General features: G+C 44.7%; 1 protein-coding gene across 19 annotated transcripts in view; it reads left to right on the top strand.

The window, feature by feature from the left end:
• Positions 1-12,422, top strand: part of Apbb2 (amyloid beta precursor protein binding family B member 2) — a 383,293-nt gene that overhangs the window by 192,454 nt on the left and 178,417 nt on the right. The window contains exon 1 of one of the 19 annotated variants that reach the window (XM_063273110.1): positions 10,089-10,099. The exons of the other annotated variants lie outside the window; for them this stretch is intronic. The gene's annotated coding sequence lies outside the window, so the exon portion shown is untranslated. Of the gene's footprint in view, positions 1-10,088; positions 10,100-12,422 lie in introns of those variants that run through there. 19 annotated transcript variants of the gene reach the window in all.

Consider the following 12,422-nt stretch of genomic DNA (forward strand, 5'->3'; position numbering starts at 1 on the left):
AGGTATGTATTGGGGTGTCTCTCCTCCACTTTGTTCCTGTACTGAATATTTATTTGTCTTCACTAAGGAGCTGCATTTCTTCATATGGTTCGGGTTTTGCTAGAAATCTCTTGGAGTGCTTGTGTAGCAAACCTAGGCATTAGAAGTGGCAGTGTTTAGTAGTGATGAAATGGTCCGCCCATTGAGTAGCTAAGGCTCCCATCAACCACTCACGGCAAGCCAGCAGCACTGGGGCAAGCCGATATCTCTACAGACACTGCTGTTGCCAGAGAGATGGCTCAGCTGTTCTTCTACAGGCCCTGGGTTTGCTTTCCAGCATCCACATGGTCTCTCACAAATGTCTATGACTCCAGTCCAGGGGATCCCTGTCCTCTTTTGGCTTCTGATGATACCAAACACACATGAAGGGCACATGCCTGCAGGCAAAGCACCCCTAGACATGAAATAAGCATAAATAAATCTTTTAAAACATAATCAAAACAGAAAGGTAAAGGAACTGCTTTCACCAAGAGCATTCCCAGGGCAACATGTACCTGGGGGCTGGAGAGAGGCGGACACAGTGTAGCCAGTGCCTGTGGGAGTGGAGAGTGGATTGCTACATTTTAAAACTTTAACATTTTATGTGGTTATGTAAGTATCTATGTAATCTCTATTTTGTCTCTTGGACCTTAAAACTTAAATACTCTGTGATCTTTCTGGGAGGTGGGGAGTTCCCTGCCCCTTCTGTAAGGAAAAGCTGAAAAGCATGTACCACAGCTGATCCACTTTTGCCTTGGTAGAGTCTGACATTTTTTATCTTGGCCCACAAAAATGTTAATTTAACGTGGTCCACTCAGAAATGTTGTGAGGGATGATTCTTCTTTCAAAATGGCTACAGTTCTGTGGCTTGGGCTCTGAAGAAAGTGAAAGAAATAAATCTATACGTCAGACCCATGTTTGTGGGCATGCTCTTTTATCCACTGTCTGGGAACAGATACACCACCTGCCAGGTATGTGATTTTCTAGAATGTACTATAGAACTCCGAGTTGCACAGGCCTGTACTGCCCATGACTTTCAGGGAAACACTTCTTGCTGTCCTGAAGAATATTGCCCCTCCCTCTTTTTTTACTGGATCACAAGTGTCTGGCTGGCCTCCCAGTGGAGATGACTTCCAACTGCTATTCCCCGGCCTCTGCGGAAAAGGTCACTTGCATCTGTTTGTGATGAAGAGTGAATGATCCCTTTCCCAAGGTTACATGTCACCTGGGACCACCCTCCTTAGGGCAGTTCTAGTCAGTGGCTTTCACGTTGTTTCCCTCTTTGTCTTTTTTTCTGTCATCAATTCTTAGTCTTGTCCCTCAGTAGTCTCCTGTGTGGTTTCCTCCCCATTCTCTCCCTCCCTCCTTTGTTTCTTGGTTCTCCAGGTTACTCCATGAGGTTTGCTTGTGGAGATCTGCAGCCTAGCTTCTAGGAGACCTCAGACTCGGAGTCCTTTCTGCTCTCACAAAAGAAAAGGAAACTAGATGACTTGGGGCCCCAGTGCCAGGCCTGTCTTCTGAGAAGGGTCATACTGTTCCCTGGGTATTATTTCACAGAAAACAATAACAAAAATATCTCTTCTGTTTATAATTTTATTATCAAATGTGATCAGAATAGCGCCCAAGGGTTGACAGCGCACACTGCTATGCTTTGGGTTGTCTCAGGACTCTTGTGTCCAATTGGAGTTTTCATTTCCTTTCTGTTCAGGGATCTACCTTTCACACTATCTGTTTACGCAAGAGGATACTCTCTGTAATGGATTGTTGAGCTCCAGATTAAGAAATGAGGTCAGCTCAGCTGGCCTATCCTTATTTAAGAAAAAAAAAGTTCTTCATGATTTTTATTAAGACCACAGTTTGAAAGGATTCCAGAAATTGCTAAAATAGTTGATCATAGTATATTATTGTTTATGTCCAAACATGACAAACATAAAACTCTCCCCTCTGCATGACGGAAGCCACCACTATAGCCATGGACACCAGGCCCTGAACTCTTGGATACTTACCCAGCGGTAGGCCCTGAAATCCCCCTGCCTTTAAATTTGATCATACATAGGAGGCAAATTAACCCCTGTGGGGAATGTCTCTGCTCATGCCACACCTCTGCTAAAAGGCTTTTTGGCTTTCTCATCGGTCCAACGGCCTCCCGTTATTATCATACTGTGTCATTTATATTTTCTTTCTCTCTTAATCTTTAATAACCATTCCTCATAATTAACAGTCAAGAGTTTGCATTATTGTTTTTCTTCAGCCAAAATCTTACTCCAGGCTTGGGACTTCCTCTTGTAGTAATGCACCTACCCTTGGTCCTTTGGCCACTATGTTGGCACTCATTCCGTGCCCTCCCTGGAATGATGACCTGTCATGTTGACAACCTGATAACACCCTGCTCTCTTTCCTGGGTCTTCACGGTCTCTCGCCTGGAAGTACAGACTCCTGTAGCTCCTCCCACCTACGAGGTGTAACCCTCCAGAAACTGGCGCCCTGCTTTCCTCTTGTTTGGGATGGGTGTGTATAGTTTTCTCAACCTTGACAAAAGTATTCATTTTCTCCTCTCTTCCAAGACCAAGGATAGCATTTGTCTACAACAGACGCTCAGGTCTTTATGAAATAAGGGTAAGGCTGGATAATATCCACTCTCCTTAGCAGGCCCCATGAAATCTTTGCAGAGCCAGCTCCCAGGAGCCCATTCAGGCAAGGGGAGAAGTCGGGGCTCAGATGGAGTGCTGACTCTTCTCACCCCAACTCCAAGGTGGATATTGGTGGTGTCATGCCAGATACTGCCCTGTAACCAGTAAGAAATGTCACCTCTAAATAGTGAAGTGTTGAAAAGTTCTTTTTTTTTTTTTTAAGCCTTATTTATTTATCATGTATAAGTACACTGTAGCTGTCTTCAGACACACCGGAAGAGGGCATCAGATCTCATTACAGATGGTTGTGAGCCACCATGTGGTTGCCGGGAATTGAGCTCAGGACCACTGGAAGAGCAGTCAGTGCTCTTAACCTCTGAGCCATCTCTCCAGCCCCCAAAAAGTTCCTCTTTTGTTACCATTTCATACATGGGGAGAACTTAGGCTTGTAAGCTTGTGAGATCAGAGTGGCAGTTTGAATCTAGGTTTTCTGGTGCCTTCCCACTTCTGTCTTTCTTTTCTCTCATAGGCTGCTTGACTTAGGGTTTTACTGCTGTGAACAGACACCATGACCAAGGCAACTCTTATAAGGACAACATTTAATTGGGGCTGGCTTGCAGGTTCAGAGGTTCAGTCCCTCATCATCTAGGTGGGAACATGGCAGCATCCAGGCAGGCATGATGTAGGAGGGGCTGAGAGTTCTACGTCTTTATCTGAAGGCTGCTAGCAGAAGACTGGCTCCCAGGCATCTAAAACAAGGGAATTAAAGCCCACACCCACAGGCCACACCTCCCAATAGCGCCACTCCTTAGGCCAAGCATATACAAGCCGTCACACTGCCTACACTGCCTAAATTGTGATATTCACTAACTTTTGCTGACATCTCCTTGACCCGTGCCTCAGTAGCCTGAAAGGTTTAACAGGAATGGTGGCTGACATCTGCCTTGCATTCCTTTCCATCTCTGACTAAAACCTAGTGAGCTCAGGTACCCAGGAATACTCTCCACACTGCTTATAGAGAAAGAGAACAGCCACGAACCACACTTAACACATGCCCCAAGTGAGGCTTCCACAAAGAAAATGGAAACAGCAAAGAGGGAGTAAGAAGTTCACAACTGCAACCTAAAGCTAAGTTTTAAACACTTCGTTAGAGTCTTTCCCCTGCTTCCGGCATGCAGAGCATGCGGACTTGTTTCCTTACTAGGTGTGTCTTTGCTGACACCAGTGATGCTTGCACAACATAGTGTCATTTTTGTTTTTCCCTGGAGAATACATTCTATCTCTAAGCTATATCCTTTCCCCTGTAAGTCTCTTCCTAGCCGGTTCATTTAGTTTCCGAGTAATCCAGAACCTCCCAGGTCAGAGATCATGATTGCAGGTAGTGCTGAGTTTCCCGCTCTGGAGGGAGAAACTTTGGCCTGGTTAGGCCAGGCTTCTAAACTGACTTCTGTCATCCACGTTTTGTTCTCAGCTCCCAGATGGAAAGCATGTCCTAGGTACCTGGAAATACTGAAGGGTGAGCTTGTGTAGAACTGGGCTGCTCAGATGAGGGGATCTGTTCTCTGCTCAGCCTGGCTTTGAGGGAACATTTGGATTTTGGCTAAAACCAGGAAACTCAGTGCCATGTTCAAGGTTGATAACAGCCAAGTGGGTCTCAATGCCCGAAAGGCCAAGGCAGAATGTGGTCCTCAAAGCAGGGCACTTGCTAAGGCAGTGTGCCCGGTGCATGAGTCAGTGACAGAGAATTGTGCAGATCAGAGAGGCTCGGGATCCCTGGGGAAGCTCATGGTTTTAATACTAAGATTCCACACATGAGTGGGTGTGTGAGTTGGGAGAGGTTAAAGACAACAAAAGTTAAATGACAGCAACACTCACCATTACCGTGTTTAAAACGATGTAGGTAACAAATGGCACAGGCAGAAACTGTGATGACTGCACTTTTCTAGTGTGTGGGATGTACGTGATCTCTACAGCACCTCCTATGGAGCCTTCTGATGGTGCTAGGTTTCCCTACACTTCGTTATCTTTTATGAATATGAACCCATAATCAACAGAAACCCATAGCTTAACATCAAGGGAATGTTCCTTTTGCTGTTTTTTGAAATTAATCACTGCCCAGAATTCTTACAGTATTTTCTTAAGAAAAGAAAGATGCCATGTGCCTTACGTGTGTGTGCACACGCACACATATATGTTTTTCCTGCCTTTTCTTTGTTTTGTTTTATTATCTCTTTTTTTGGCCAGTTTGTTTGCTAAAGAGATATAGAAGTTATATAAAAGTAAAAGATTTTCCACCCAAAATAAAAAATCCATGCCTGAGTGTAAAATTGTTCAGCTGAAAGGTTTGCTCACACACATGCCGTGGACTCGCTGGGTCTGTGCAGGTGCTGTTGGTGGTGTGAAGTGTACCCTTCTCAGCTCCAGTGTCCTCCTGTGGATTCAGCTCACTGCAGAAAGGAGAGACAGAGCCAGCCCCAGCCAATCTCATTAGTTGTTTGAGTAACCTTTATTTTCTCATATTTTCCTAAAACTGAGGTTTAAGTTAGCACTGCTGTGAAGAGACACCATGACCATGTGACTCTTGTAAAGGAAAGCATTTAATTAAGGCGGCTTGTGTTTCAGAGGCTTAGTCATTTATCGTCATGATGGGAAGTGTGGCAGCATGCAGGCAGACGTGGCGCTGGACAGGCAGCTGAGATCTCAGTTCTACATCTGAATGCTGGAAGCCTGCCCCCAATGACATACTTCCTACAACAAGGCCACACCTAGGCCTCACACCTTTCCCCCTGTCCAGCAGCCCAGAATTGGTCCCATTGGTGTCTATGGGCCCACATGAGAAATTCTCAGTGTTGGATATGTACTGAAGGTGTGACCTGTTTGCATTATTTCTGGTGTATCTTAGTTAGACAGTTCAAGTGGATCTTCGAAGAGGCAAGTGATCTGACTTTCTGTATGGCAACAGATTAGGGAGGTAAAGTACAGGACAGATTCCACAGGCTAACGTCCAAGGGCAGTAGCTTCTGAAGGTGGGAGAGGCTCTCACTGGCAGGTGGGGCCTTAGTCTCAAGCCTGTACCTCCTTGGCCCATGGTGTGGTGGTCAAGCCATCTAACCCAACTTGAGTATCACTCTTGACATCTATAAGCTAAGGAGCTGGACTGGCTGTTTAGGACTGAATCAAAAATTCTACTGTTTTTGCTTTCCAGAGAGATGTGTAAATAAAGTTTGACTCTAGAGAGAACCTAGTCAGAGCTAGCGAATCTACTCAAGACAGAACTCAGGATATTAATAGCTAGTGTCTTAGTCAGGGTTACTATTGCTATGATGAACCATGACCAAAAGCAAGTTAGGGAGGAAAGACATTTATTTGGCTTACACTTCCATATCACTGTTCTTCATTGAAGGAGGTCAGGGCAAGAACCTAGAGGCAGGAGCTGATGCAGAGGCCATGGAAAAGTGCTGCTTACTGGCTTGCTTTCCATGGCTTGCTCAGCCTGCTTTCTTATAGAACCTAGGATTACAGGCCAAGGATAGCAAATCAGCTAGGCCCTCCAACTTCAATCTCTAATTAAGAAAATGCCCTACAGGCTTGCCTATATATAGCTCAATCTTTCGGGGGCATTTTCTCAACTGAGGCTCCCTCCTCTCCAAAGACTCTAGCTTGTGTCAAGTTGACATAAAACCAGCCAGCACGGCTAGTAAGTAGTGTTTAACCTGGGCGTTTTAGCTGCTTAAAATGGCTGCAAACAGGCCAAGACAAAGACCATTTAACGGCGAGAGATCACAGTCAAGTACACATAGTGGTCATAGCAGTTAACACGAGTAGAAAATGCTGTGACGCAGCAGTGCTTCTGTTTGCTCAACACGTGATTTACATCCATTTCCCAGTGCAGTTGCACAGATGCTTCCGACAGCAGGAATTCTAGGAGCCGTTCTGAATGTGATCAGAGAGTAGGATGGCACCCATAATTTGAGCTCAGTAGAGAAATGCTGGGTGACTGAATGAACAGCCGCAGGAAGTGGGGCTTGTTCTCTGTGCCCTCCTTACCCACATCCTTCAGTGCCTTTGGCTCCACAGTGTTACTTGTGTTCAGAGGACAGCCCCTTACCCAGAATCATCTTCTGTCTCTAAGTATTTCCCAGATGCCCTTCTCTGCCCCCTGGAAGGCCACTGCATGTCCCGCTGTGTTTTATTTGGGGTTTTCCTTATAACCCTCAAGGCTGTATCACAAAAACCCCTTTTCTTGCTCTTTTGTTTTTTATTGCTGCTCTCCCAAAGTGTTGCACATTTAATAACATAAAACACCAAGCAAATTTCTCTACGGTTTTGGAGACCAGAAGTTTACAAGAGCCACAGGGTTCACAGGCCGTAGTGTGAGCAGGGCTGGCTCCTTGTGGCAACTCCAGAGGAGAATGCATAGCTTCGACTGTCCTGCTGATAATGGCTGCCCATGTTCTTTGAACTGGATAGAATCATCTTCCCTAGTCTCACGGAAGATCAAGCCAACCCTGGCTTACACCCCTTTCTCCCTTGGTAGTCAGATCTCTCTGTCTTGGTCTTTTAAAGACAATTGTGGCTGTAAATCCACAAGAGTCCACAGAGCCATGCCAAGCAACATTCACACCCTGCGTTTGAGGAAGTGGACATCCAGAGATAGAGGCCATCTTTGTCTGTCTTTCTTCCTTGACTCAACCCTTTCCCTTATACTACATAGAAGCAAATTATATAAGCATATTATAAAAATCAAAAGTTCACAACTTTCCTTTACTACTTATAGGAATGTTTATACACAAACCACATAAATGCTTATATGCAAACATCCCTAAGACAACTATAGAACCCGGCCCACAAACAGATGACCCTGTTGGAACTGGTACAGTTAAGTAGCCGGAAGAGTGAGATGTTCCATTGCTTCCTCAGAGGAAGAGGCGAGTGCACGGTAAAGCAAATACGAGGCTCCCTCCCGACATTGTCTTGTTGACACATCCCCACGTGCTTTTGGAGCAAACTCTGTGTGCCAGCTGAGTGGTTACAGTCATGGACCAGTTGTCTTCTAGGTTGTAAACTCTCTTTGCTTCTAGTGCATTGTTGAAGTTGCACCTTTCCCAGGATCCGATTCATTCACATATTCTTTGGCCTCTTAAAGAGAAAGTTTACAGGTGTCTAATATACTTACAAAGTATCTTGTAGTTTGCAGTATTCAGCCTGCTCTCCTAGTGACAAAATTTACCCCTGAATATTTTTGATGCCATGATGGACACTTTTTTCTTAATGTATTTTGTGTATGGTCAGCACCACTATGGAATTCTTGGGTATTTTTTACTCTAAAAGATATGAACCCACCATGAATCACATTTGAAATCACAAATCTGTCTTGTCTCAATGGATTTGCGTATTCTTACCACTTTATATAAAGGGAATTATGTCTGTAAATGTTTGTCACACACTGTAGTGTTTTCAAATGTTGTCAAATGTTCAAACTCTTCGTCATTGCCAACAATTAGCAGCTAGTAAATGTGAAGCATTTGTTACCCATGTATTGGTCACGGGCATTTGAGTAGTTTCTACTTTTTGTCACAATGAATAATGTAACTGTGACATTTCTGTATGGTTTTTCATGTAACACATGTTTTCATTTCTCTTGAGATTTATCTGCAAGTGTAGTTACTCGTTTGTTCTGCTTAGTGTTTTGAGGAGCTGCTCAAGAGTTTTAGAGAATAATTTGTCATCATGGTGGTCTATGGGTTCCTATCTCTTCACTTTCCTCCCACCCTTGTCTGTGGTTTATGTGTGTGTGTGTGTGTGTGTGTGTGTGTGTGTGTGTGTTGGCTATAACCATTCTGCCTTATTGTAGGTATTATTTGTATTTCCCTAATAACAATGTTGTTGGCTATCTTTTTTTATATTTCTAGCTCTTGCAATTAAGTCTCATTAATTAGCGGTAAGTTTGTACGTTAGCAGTGTTGTCATCTTGAGTTTCTTTTTTGGTATTTGTTGAAGACTTCCTTGAGGACAAGTTGCCAGCTTCTACAGAGAAGCCCAGTGGACTTTGGTGGGGAGTGTGTGTTCTCTCTAGACCATTTGGAACCATTTTAAATTGTATTTTCTCCCAGACAGAAACTTATTTTCTATTTATCTCAGCTTTCTTTAATTTCTCTCACTGGTATCTTCTAGTTTGCAGTATTCAGCTTATTCTCCTAGCGACAAAATTTACCCCTAAACATTTTTGATGCCATGATGGACACTTTTTTTAAAAATGTATTGTGTGTGTGTGTGTGTGTGTGTGTGTGTGTGGGTGTGGGTGTGCGCTCGAGCGCCAGTATGGGTGCATTTGTGTGTTATCTGTCTGTGCTGTACATGGTGTGTATGCACATGTATGTAAATGCATGGAGCCAGTTAGCCATTCACAGGCATAATTTCCTCAGGGGCCATCTGCATTTCTCCACACAGACTCTCTTGGAACTTGGTGCTTGCTGATTCAGCTAAACTTCCTGGCCAGTGAGGTCGAGGACTTTCCCTGCCCCTCAGCATTGGGATCATAGGCGTGCACCACAGTGCCTGACTTTTATGTGGTTTCTGGGGATCAAATTCCAGGCCTTGGGCTTCTACAGCAAACACTTTATTGACTGAGCCACATCCCAACCCCTGGATTTTAAATTATTTATTGTAGCATTTGGAAATGCTAGGTTTTTATATGTTGGCCTTGGAGACCCATTTAATCATTCGTCTTAGTGAATACACATTTATCCTCTTCATATTTTTAACTTTCTTTTAGACTGCTATACCATTTCTAGGCTAATTTGCCACTTGCATTGACTGTGCCTTATTGTATTTCGGTTTCTTACCTGGCACTTGCCCCTGACTCTGAGATTATTGGATGCCAGTCCCACATGAGCAGGGGTGTGCAAAGGGCAGTTTCTCCATTGCCCTTGTGACACCTTGGTACCCATTGTGTCATTATGTCTGCTCCAAAGGTGTCAGGGCATCTACTCTTTGGCCTAGGGACCTCGTGTTGCCTGACTCTTCCCTCCAGGCCTGAGGCATCGGTTAGGTTTTCTTCTCATGCTAATGTGTGTGACCCTTCTCTGTGAGTCCTCTCAGTCTTAGCTGCCAGACTTTTTCCCACGTGTGTAAAAGTCTTTGTTTTTCAATGTGTGTTGAAGGTCTCTTATTTAGTTTGTCCATCTCTGGTGCAGCATCAAAGCCCTTCCCGGTGATTTCCACTCACCATGTTGACTAGAAACTTCATCACTATACTCCGACGAAAGAATGTAAGAGCTCTCAAGGCACCAGATTGCAGCCCCTGATTTCCTCACAACTTTAAACATAGTTAAGTGGCAAGTAAATGTTAACCTAGGCAGTGAGTGTCTGTGAAGCTATCCACGGAGATGCTGTGTGTGTAAGTCAGCTACCCTCCCGTGCTGAGTCCAGGCTTGTGTTGGGCAGCTCATCCCTTGGAACACCCCTCTTGGCCAGGTCTCACTGATACAGGACCGTGTTTTCATAGTCCAGTGACTTAGTTATATCTTAATGCTGAGATAGAAGGTGATGCTAGAAGGGAAATGAAATTTGACGGTGCATTAAATGTCTTCCTTTTACTTTACTAAAACATTTACTTCTGTTTTATTTTCCTCAAATCTCCTCTGTCTTCTCCTCTAAGCAAAGACTTGATGTATGTATATATGTGTGTGCATATGTATGTACACATACATGCATTTTTCAAGCAAGGTCTTGTTATGAAACCCATGCTGCCTTCAAGCTCAGGATTGTCTTGACTGTTGGGTTCACAGGTTCATGCTCCCTACCTCGACTAGCTGAGATATTACTTTGATATGGTGAGCAAACATCACTCTTACCTGGGTGCCCTGGGTGACTTTGGTCCCCTTCAGGATCAGAGGCCAAAGCTAAAAAGCCCATGGCAAGACTTCATAGCAGGAGATGGCCCTGCTGGCGAGGAACCTGCTCATTATCTTTCTGTTCCCGAGCAGAAAGCCTTGTGGAGGGAACTGCGTGCACCTTCCCTTTCCCTTCACTGGCTCTGAAGAAACCTCTGTGCTAAGTTCAAGGCCAGCCTGGGCTACAGGTGACATCCCATATTAAACAACAAACAAATCCAAAGCCCTCCCCTCTTGTGGCCTCTGGAAGGGAAGCAGGGAAGCATGCAGCCATAAGGGCCAGTTCTGAAGCCAGTAGAGTTCTTTCTCTACCTTTCCTGATGTGTTTATGCAAACTCAAAGTTGCTCTAAGGGGAGTAAACCCAATGAGTCAACCAGTGGGCTTCTGAAAGGGTGGTCTGCTTTGTCTCAGTTACTTGGTAGGTCAGCTTACGGCTAGCTTCTGCACTTCAGACCTTTCTGTGAATATGTGTGAAGACCTGTGAGAAAATGCTACCTAATATTCTGTAGAATGCCTAGTTTCTGAGTCAGTTCTCTCTCGCTTTTATAGAAAATGAAATCTGCAGTTCACTGGTTTTCTCCATGAATCCTTCTTTTCTGTCATCCCATAACCGGGGAACTCGGTACCCTGCTCCCAAGGTGCAGAGATTCCTCAGACAGCCATGGTTTCATGCTGCTTCTATGGAACTTGATGCTGGCTAACACCATGCATGCTGCTACCATCCTGTTCTGTCACTGGGGCTTGCTTGAAGCAAAGACCATTTCCTGTTGTTTCGAGACATCAGACGATAAGAAGTTTCTGTTTATGAGATGACTGTTTTACCCATCACGAGGTCCCGGATGCTTGAGGGGAAAGGTAGAGTTTGGATCACGAGGTGGTTTGATTCAACCTGCCAGATCCCAAGGCTTACAGCGATGTCTCTAGGAGATTGGTGTTTATCCCATAATAAGTTTTTGAAGTGAGATATCGTGGAGGGTTCTTACATACTGGATGAAAAGGGATGTGCCAGCAGGGCGCATGTTCTGGTGAGGACAAGAACACATGTGTTCATAATAATATTAATGTGTAATGCATAGAAACGGTTCAAAGTCCTTCACATATATCATTTTCATCTTGTGAAACAGTTACTATGGTCATCCTTCAATGTCATATGAAGAGACCAAGCCACAGAGACAATAAGCCCGCTGTTAAGGCTATGCAGAAAGTGGTAGAGATAAAGTTTGAACGTAGCTCTTCAGTCTTTGTTGAGAACCACAGTGAGCTGCCTCCTGCATGAGAGAAGCCTGAGATGTTTGAAGGACAGACATTCCAAGGTCAGGATCTGGTGGGTGATGCTATCCCACCCCTGCTTCCTGGTCCAGAGACGTGTGAGGAGATGAGGGATTCCCACTGCCACAGCTGTGTGCCATGGTGGACGGTCTTCCTCAGACCAGGACCCAAAATAAGCCCATTCTCCCTTACACGACTTTGCCAGAGATTTGTTTAAAGAACAGTAACTCTGACAGGCTGTTTGGGGGGGGCTGTGTCCCCAGAGAAATTAGAGGTGAAGCATGTCAAGCAAGTCCTGGATAATGAGTGTGGGCTCTGGAGCTGGAGAATTGAGAAGGATAGAGAAGGCCTGAAGTGGTGGAGAATGGAATTCAGCAGACTCCCAGCCAAAAGCATTATGGATCATAGTCCAAAGTGCAGGGCAGTTAGATAGACAGGGTCCATATAATGTTGGGTGGCCATGGTTGACATTACCATGTGATTTTAACACATGCCTAAAGAGCCCACCCTGAGCAGAACTGGGAGAAGTTTTGTCTTAGCTGAAGGAACTGAGCATGAGTTCAGGGCTTGGGATGGGGCGAGGTAGGCAGAGCGGCGTGCACATAGTGG

Source organism: Rattus norvegicus, chromosome 14 (genome assembly GCF_036323735.1).
Source record: "Rattus norvegicus strain BN/NHsdMcwi chromosome 14, GRCr8, whole genome shotgun sequence".
Classification (NCBI taxonomy): Eukaryota; Metazoa; Chordata; class Mammalia; order Rodentia; family Muridae; genus Rattus; species Rattus norvegicus.